The sequence below is a fragment of the Palaemon carinicauda genome, chromosome 6 (genome assembly GCF_036898095.1).
Source record: "Palaemon carinicauda isolate YSFRI2023 chromosome 6, ASM3689809v2, whole genome shotgun sequence".
Lineage (NCBI taxonomy): Eukaryota > Metazoa > Arthropoda > Malacostraca > Decapoda > Palaemonidae > Palaemon > Palaemon carinicauda.
Window position 1 is genome coordinate 36210782 of NC_090730.1, and position 10000 is coordinate 36220781.

Genomic DNA, 10000 nt, shown 5'->3' on the forward strand with positions numbered 1-10000 from the left:
GCATTCAGACATCTATATAACACTCGATTACTTTTTGTAAAAATGTCATTACAAATTCATATTAGTCCTTAGGTACATTTCCAATGAAAATGAGTGGAGTATAAGTAGTTTACCAGAACAAACATTCATCAATTCCTTATATATTTTCTTTTATCTAGATTTATTCGATGCAACTGTTCGAGAGCATGTTGCATTTGAAATTTGAAATTTCAGCTGCAGCCAAACTTTTTTAGTCAGATGCGAGTGGACTTAACTTCCTTGCACGAGTACATCTTATTTTATCTTTGGACCATATCCTATCAAAATATTTTTTTAATTATCTATAAAATATTCAAACTATCTACCTGATCACATGAAATTTAATGATATTTTTTTTCCTCTCCCATGTAGATTCATGTGTAATAATGCCTTCATTCTCATAAAGGTATAAAAAATCACATGACATTTATATGAAAAAATCAATGAGTAACATTTTCAATATTTTGTTTCGTAGTATGGACATACAATGAGTTTAATGTTTACTATCAAAATAGGGGCTATAGATTAAGGGGAAATTTCTGGAGAAGCTTATAATGAAAAGAAATAAGGATGGCAAATACTCGCGGAAAATAATTCTGCACGGTATCGACATAAATCTAACCTGCTTTCTAAAGAGGACTTTTCTTTCGTGACACCATAATCTTACAGATTTGGGAAGAAAATACTTAAGAATCCTTTTATTTTTCTTAGAGAAGCATCCTCAATACTACTATTAATCTTCTTTAAATGACTAGAATACAAGATAAAAAGTACTAGGTAATATTTAAGAAAAAAAATTAATACCTGAAAGTAATCAAGGGCTACTAATGGGAATAGTTTATAATACTTTTCCTCTTTTGGATGTCACATTTCATTGTATATATTTACTTAATCTATCCACAAATCCTGTATACTGGATATATCCTAAACCGATTTGGAATTTACGTATTCATATAATTCTTTTTTTCACACCAAAGCTGCAAAAAGTTTTGGCAATATTTACTGAGTGATGTTACTACCCCAGTGTTTGCTCCAGTGATGATCAACATTGTGGGACCTTTACCAAGGACGAAAAAAAGGTCACGAATATATCTTAACCTTGTTGTGTCCAGTGACGAGATACCAAGAAGCCATACCCGTCAGGGGTATTAGTGCCAAAATAATCACCGAGAAGTTACTAGACCTTTTCACTAAGTTTGGTATTCCGGAAATCTCTCAAATTGACTGAGGAACGAATTTCACGTCAAAAATTACTTCAGGAAGTAATGAAACTGTTGGATGTGAAACAACTATCAACTGCTTATCATCCGGAGACCCAAGGTGCATTAGAGAGGTTTCCTCAAATTTTGAAAAGCATGTTAACAAAGTTCTGCAACGAAACAGGAAATGAATGAAACATCGGACTACCGTTGATGTTGTTTGAGATATATAATACTTATCAAGGAAGCATGGGATGTACCCAGAATGAAAGGGTATTTGTACGATAAGTACAAGGACAGATTAAAATGTTAGCAGAAAGATGGAAGGACCAAGAGAAAGAGGAAGGAGAATCTGTTAAGAATTTGAGGAAAAGGATCGGCGAGACAAGGAAATTTTCCCCAGAAAACCTTAAGTCAAGAAAAAATAAAGAAAAGGTTCGATATGAGAAGTAAGGACAGACAGTTCTCGGTAGGACAACAGGTACATGTATTGGTATTCTTGCTGATAAGGAGATTCCCACTCACAAACAAGTTTCAGGGACCATTCAGGATTTTGGAGAAGATACGTGACCAGACCTACATTATCGAAACCCCAGGAAGAAGGAAAGATCAGAGGAAAATACACGTTAACCTACTGAAACCCTACTTAAGCGAAAACGAGACCGAAGCTTCATTCAATATCATTCACTGAAGACGACAACGGATATGAGGTAGGGGATGTAAGCAAAGTGAATAATTCGTCTATGACTCGGAGCTTGGAAGAGAAATGAACTCATTTGGACCAGGAACAACAAGAGGAATTAAGCCAACTTATCAGAAGTTTCCCTGAAATTGTCTCGGACGTCCTGAAACGAACCAACCTGACGAAGCACGAGATACACCTTAAAACAACAGAAAAACTATTTAAACACCGAGCTTATCGACTGTCACCGTATCACCGAGAAACCATGAGAAAAGAAGTGGACTATTTGTTACAAAAGGGATTAGATAAACAAAGCTCTAGCCCTTACAGTTCTCCATGCTTGCCCGTGAAAAAAACGGACGGAACTTTCAGGATGTGTACAGCCTACTAAAAGTTAAATTCAATCAGTGTAGCCGATAATTATTCATTGCTGCTCATCAACGAACTACTCGACAATATTGGACAAGCGAGGTTTGTCTGCAAGATTTACTTGTTATAGGGCTATTATCAAATTCCTTTGGACGACAACGCAAAATTGTTATCAGCTTTGGTAACCCCTTTGGGTTACATCAATACACCGTCAGGCCATTCGGTCTAATGAATGCCCCTGCTACTTTTCAAAGGGTGGTGGATAACCTTGTAGGATTGAAAGAAGGAATAGGCGTATATCTCGACAATATTGCGGTATATTCATCGACCTGGGAAGAACATCTCCGAATCCTGAAAAAAGTATTTCAAAAACTGCGAGGAGCATACTTGACGATTAACCTGGAGAAGAGCAAATTTGGAAAGGCAATGGTTCGGTACTTGGAATTTGAAGTAGGAAGAGGACTATTCACCCCGGTAGCTGCTAACGTCGAAGAATTAAGGAAAGCATCAACCCCACAACGAGGAAGCAATTACAACGCTTTTTGGAGATGGCAGGATTCTACCGACGTTTTTGCCCGAACTTTTCGGCTGTAGTCAGAGCGACTACAGCCGGATTTGACTGGCCCCAAGAAAAAATTTGTATGGACCAGAGAGTGCCAGGAATCTTTTGACAGGATAAAGGCCATATTAACTTATAGACCGATACTGCGGGCACCTGATTTCAACAAGAAATTCCTTATTCATGTAGATGCGTCGGATAATGGGATTGGAGCCGTTTTATTGCAAGAAGATGAGGAAGGAATTCTTCACCCTGTTTGTTTTATGTTGTCGAAGCTGAAGAAGCATCAGCGAGCCTACTAGGCAGTTGAAAAGAAACTACTAGCATTAGTCACAGCAATAAACAAGTTTGTGGCATATGTGAATCGACCACAAAATGGAGAGATTACAGTGTATTTGGATCATAACTCTTACTTTTGTGAATATGAGGAAATATAATCAAAGGTTAACTAGGTCGTCATTATGTTTGCAACCCAATTGTATTACAGTGAACCCTAGTTTATCGCGGTAGATAGGTTCCAGACCCGACCGCGATAGGTGAAAATCCGCGAAGTAGTCACACCATATTTACCTATTTATTTAACATGTATATTCAGACTTTTAAAACCTTCCCTTGTACATAGTACTGTTAACAAACTACCCTTTAATGTACAGAACACTTAATGCCTGTACTACAGTACCTTAAACTAAAACAGGCACAAATATTAAAGGCAATTTTATATCATGCGTTTCCTAAACACGTCAAAAAGCACGATAAAAAATGGCAACCAATGTTTTGTTTACGTTTCTCTGATCATAATGAAGAAACAAACGCATTTAGTGTACACATCTGTGTATAGGTTAGTTTATGCATTGATTATATTGATTATACAGTATGTTGATTTTGTTATTACCAATGTTTTACTTAATTTTTCTTAGGACTTCCAAATGAAATGATTTTCTTTATGACGCCGCCTGAAACGACGGCGTCATAAAGTACGCTCAGTAAACAACCACGCTCAGTAAACAAAGAAGGCATTTAACGCGCATGATGAAAGTGATAAATAATGATATTACAGTAAAAGCTTTTAGAAAATATGTTATTACAAATATTATTTACCGTATCTATATAAAATCATACAGTACATATTGTACGTAGCAAAGCAGGAAAACAATTTATAAGAGAGAGAGAGAGAGAGAGAGAGAGAGAGAGAGAGAGAGAGAGAGAGAGAGAGATTGTTTTACGTATGTTTGTAAATGTAAATTTTAAACAAAAAAAAATATGATAGGTTACAACATGTATACTCTTCAGACTTTTAAAACCTTCCCTTTAACTTAATGCATACAGTACTAAACTAAAACATTCACAAATATTAAAATGTTAGAATATTAAAGTAAAAAATAAAGATTGTTACTGTACTCACCACGAAAGAAGTTCAAGAAAAACTTGAATGATGATGGCAATGAATTTGCTGCACAGTAGAAATGATGATGATGAAGCTGATGATGTCTTCTACTGTGCAGCCAATGATAGTATCTTCTTCAGCATGGTCGCCATCGTCGTCTTGAGGTTCCTTTGCCGCAAAATTCTCATACAAGCTCAAAGCCTTGGTTTGGATGGTGTTCGTATCCAAGGCTATGTTCTTCTTCCGGCAGTCGGCAATCCACACTGCTAAAGCACCTTACATGCGTACGATCGGTATATTACGCGTGGTAACGACTCGCTTCGCTGATCTGCTAAAGGTGATGGTAGCCGTCTTTCTAATGTTCGCCTAGTCCTTCTTGATAAAGCGAATGGTGAATTCGTGACTCCAAAATGGTGGGCTGCGGCCGCGTAACTTCTACCGTCTTTTAACATATCGAGAAGCGTCACCTTCTCAGCAATCGTCATCATCTTTTGGTGGCGTTTATGCTCACTACCAGCCTTAGTAGAAGCAGAAAGCTTAGGAGGCATTGTACAGTAGGGTTTAACAGAAAGTTCAACAAAAAGTTCAACTTAAAACAGTCACGCACAGCACAGATTAAAGTTCACAATAACTTAACAACATCTACACAGTGATACGGCGGGAGACAAAGTGACCGCGAATACGTAGATGCTGCAGGTTGGAGATGCGGGCAAAACACCAATCACAGGCTAGATAACTAAACTTGGGTTCTGATTCGTCATCTATCAGCGCTTGAACCAATCACAACCCATCTTATATGCTACGTAGGTTACCAATTCAAAGTACAAGGTACCCTACGTATACAGTAATAATAATAATAATGATAATAAATAATGATAATAATAATAATAATAATAATAATAATAATGATAATAATAATATTAATAATAACAATAATAATGATAATAATAATAATAATAATAATAATATTAATGATAATACAGCTTTACGTACGCTATTTTACGCTTGTTTTGTTGTAGGATATGTCTCTCTCTCTCTCTCTCTCTCTCTCTCTCTCTCTCTCTCTCTCTCTCTCTCTCTCTCTCTCTCTCTCTCTCTCGTACGCTTATTCGAGATGTGATTTTTGCAACAAAGAATATTATTGGATGCAGTACTACGTACGTATACATACAAAAGATTCATGGAAAAGATGCACATCCATTACATTTGTAGTACAGTAGTAGCCATCAGCAGCCTTACACCATTCTAATATGGTATGACTGCATCTGATTTGCGTTTCATGTTCGATTTAATTTTACTACGTACTGTATACAGTACTGAATTATCGTATGATCACATTCTCTTTTCGTGTTTTATTTCTTTCTTTGCTGAATTATATGTCATATGTAATGCAATAAACAATCAGTAAGAGCAGATATTACTAATTACAGTATTAATGGAATTACAGGTAACGAAATATCGTATTTGGGGTCTTCATATATCGTGGTATTTTCAAAATTTCCGGAAAATCCGCGATATGTATATATATATGGGTTATGAAAAAAACCCGTGAAGTGGTGAATCCGCGATGGTCGAACCGCGAACTAGCGAGGGCTCACTGTAATGTAAAGCATATATCAGGTAAAGACAACATAGTTGCAGATTATTTATCAAGGGTTGAATTGATGGATTTAGGTCCGGAATAAATAATCTTTTATGGGGTTAGCTATCTTACGAAGCTGGTCTAGTGTAGAGTAAGTATAGTAGTTTATTCAAGTATTCAATTTGCTTTAATTTGTGGATTGAAGAGGTGAATAGCCACCCCATAATATGAGTTTCTCCCGTGTAGATGCAAGTTTTGTATGTAAATTACGTAAGACTTTCATCATTAATTTCATTGCATTCTTTATTCAACTCAGTATATATAAATTTACGTTATTTTAACAAATTTACTTTTTATCTTCACGTATTTGGTTATGAAGTCTTACGTAAGCTGTCTGAGAGTGTTATGTGATTTAGGCCAGATGTGAACAAGGGCTAATGTAAATGTTTTTTTATATTTTTATGAGGTATTGCATCATGTTTGAGAGAAAATACACAATTCTTATATGCCATGTGCTTTGGAAGGTTTTCGAGGGGTGTAGTGTTAGGTTCATCTTTTTTTTTAATTATTTCGAGGACAACGGTAGGTAGAGCTAGCGGAGAGAAAGTTTGTCTCCTTGTTGTGTGGGTATACATGAATGTTGGCATTGTGTAAAATTTTGTAACTGGCCCTATAATTAGGTGAAAGGTATTTGTATCGTGATCTGGTTATCTATTTTCATTAAGTATCAAATTTAAATATTGTATTTAGATGTAATTTCAAGTGAAACAAGTGATTATATAATTTGCATAAGTATTATTTCTTTTGTCTTAGTGTAAGGCTTATTCAGATTTAATATTTCAAATCAAGTGATTACATAATATTTAGATCGCAACAGTTTTGTACAGACTTAATATTTTGAGTTATCTATTTGTTTTATGTAAATTCTTTACAATGTGTTCTAATTTATACAGAATATATTTATTATTGTAAGGAGTATATTTCAATCATCAGTGCTTAATTTCATACTTGCTCGTATCCTGTTAAAGAATCGAAGTAAGAAGTGGTTTTAAATACAGTAGATCGTAAAAATAATTACCCAGTGTAGTTTTGTGTGTACTTAAGAGACCTTTGTATATTCAGGATATTGCTGTCTGGGGATTAAATAACTGTCTTAGAGCTCGGGTGTTAATATTTTCAGGTGCAACAGATTTGATGTATATACAATCAGGTGAGTTTGGAACTCGAGAGGTTATATAGATTGCTAGCCATAATATATATAATATTATGTTTGGTTCCATATCACGGGACCATTGTATGATTATATATGTATATATATATATATATATATATATATATATATATATATATATATATATATATATATATATATATATATCATATACACCTAGTTAAACGTTATATCAATTATTTTTTATTAAGTCTAGTTAAGCTATAACCCAGTTGTAAAAGCAATATGCTATAAGCTCAAGTGCTATAACAGGGAAAGTAGCCCAGTGAGGAAATGGAATATGATTATATCTTAGACTTTCAAACGAACAATAGCCGGATACTGAATTGAGTGTTTTAAAATATTACAAATTAGCGAAAGAGATGAATTTAAACTACATTTTGAAATAGATTGAATTACCTTCGGAAAAACGTTCTCTTGTGCTCTGGGTTATTATTATTATTATTATTATTATTATTATTATTATTATTATTATCATCATTATTATTATTATTATTATTATTATTATTATTTTCTTCATTATCATTATTTTCACTATCACTTGCTAAGCTACAACCCTTGTTGGAAAAGCAGGATACTATAAGACCAATGTCTCCAACAGCGAAAATAGCCCAGTGAGGAAAGGAAATAAGGAAATAAATACAAGAAAAGTAATGCACACTTAAAATAAAATATTTAAAGAACAATAACATTATTAGAATTTATATTTCACATATTAACTATTTAAACTTAAAATAACAAGAAAGAAAGATATGAGATAGAAGAGTGTGCCAGAGTGTACCCTCAAGCAAGAAAACTCCACTCCAAGGCAGTGGAAGACCAGGGTACAGGGGCTATGGCACTACCCAAAAATAGAGAACAATGTTTTGATTTGGAGTGTCCTTTTCCCAGAAGGGCTGCTTACCATAGTTAAATTCTCTTCTAGCCTTACCAAGAGTAAAATAGCCACTGGATTACTACAGAGCAGTATAACCTCTCGAGAGAAGACGAATCGTTTGGTTATGCCTCCCCCCCCAAAAAAAATGCCATTATTCGTCCATTTATCATAGTGAATACCAGTTTCAATTTAAAAATAAAGTATGTATTAAGAAATAAATGAATCAAGTGTTAGTTAATAAAGGTATTAATTCAATGGGACGAACTGAGGATACAAATACAAAATATTTAAAATGACTACGCCTAGATAAAGCTTACGATTCTCAAAACCTCAAAATTATAATGACATTACTGAATGGCACAACTTCACAAGTTATATTGATTTAACATAAATAAAATTTCCTTACATTTCCGTCCTGTCTTTCGTTCTGTACATTTCAAACTGAACCTGTTATGCCAAAAGCGTTGTTTCTGAATATCTTGTTGCCTTGCCTTTCACCTCGTGATTCAGAAATCCGCGGGTGCTTCGAAATATAATGGGTATTTGTTTACAAGAGCATGCTGTCCATTTACTCCAAAATTATGTAGTCCTGCAGCTCTCCTCTTCTTGTACAGTAATTATGAGGATCTTTAAATGGGGGGAAAGCAAAAAATGTCAAGATATGTTGAGCCTGGGGGGAAGGGTTATAAAAAAAACTAGCTTGGTTTTCTCACAAAACGACCTGGAACTAACATCGTCAACCTAACAGAAGTTCGTGATGCCAACGTACAATTGATATGTATTCAAGATACAGTATATACTAAATTAAAAAGGGAGTGATTAGTCAAAAGTGTTCATAAAATATACAATTAAAAAATAGTGAAACTTTTGAGCAATTATTCCATCTTAATTTAGTATATATTTTGATTATACGGTATATCAAATGCTCGCTTGCATCACGAACTTCTGTTAACGTACGCTGGCATCACAAAATTCTGTTAGCTTGACCATGTTAACGATGTAAGTTCCAGGTCGTTTAGTGAGGAAAAAAAGCTAGTTTTTTTTTGTAACCCCTCCCCCCTTGCTCAACATATCTTGCCATTTTTTGCTTCTCTCCATTTAAAGAACCTCCTAATTACTGTACAAGAAGAGGAGAGCTGCAGGACTACATAATTTTGGAGTAAATGGAGAGAGTGCTCTTGTAAACAAATACCAAGGAATGTTCATTTGTTCTAGATATCCAGGTCCAAATCTATCGATTTGCCAAATAATTTAAGATGATACGAAAGCAATCCAAATTGCTTAAACTAGTTTATGATTTCTTCGCCAGAAAAAGATAACTGAAATCCTATTCTGCTAGCCTATATTCAATATACCAATAACCCTTACCTTCGTTCTACGGAGTGTGTATGCACGATCTTGAAACACTTCAGAGGAGATTGACGTTGGGATGTGCTTAATCAACTGAAGTCGTGGCCGAGTATTTAGGGTGGACCATTTTAGAAAAATAAATATATGTAGCTAGCATAATGCTACCGCAAGTCGGTTAGGCTAATTGGGTTAAACGTTGCTTTTCACATAAAGCTACGGTCTTTCTCATTCCTCTCGTTCGCCCCGAAATGGTAGTGTTCCGTTTAGAATCTAGAATTACCTTTAGTTTGAATTGCCGCAAACTACATTACTTGAGAGCTGTATCCTTTCATTATCCAAGCCTCTACGAATCGTCATAGAATTTTAAAGGTGGGTGCTTCAGGGCATTGTTTGTACTTTATGGGTAAAAAAGACGATTTTACACACTCTCTCCCTCCTTTCCAGAGTTAGTTATCATCACAAAACACCCATCGCTGGACGACTTTGTCAAACTTAAGTTTCACATATATCTAAATGAGTAAATCAGCGAGAATGTCGTCAAACTCTAACGGTTCGATTATCACTTCATATCCTCGTAGATGGTGGTACTTAGAAGTACTTGGCATAAATCCCGTTTGGCGACTTCTTGACATAACCGTTGCTCTATGAAATGACACCATCCTTTCCTATGAATAACGGATGTCTTCACAAAGATCCAAGGCACTCTTAAATTCTAGTTTGAGAATTCAATTCACAATTCCACGAAATGC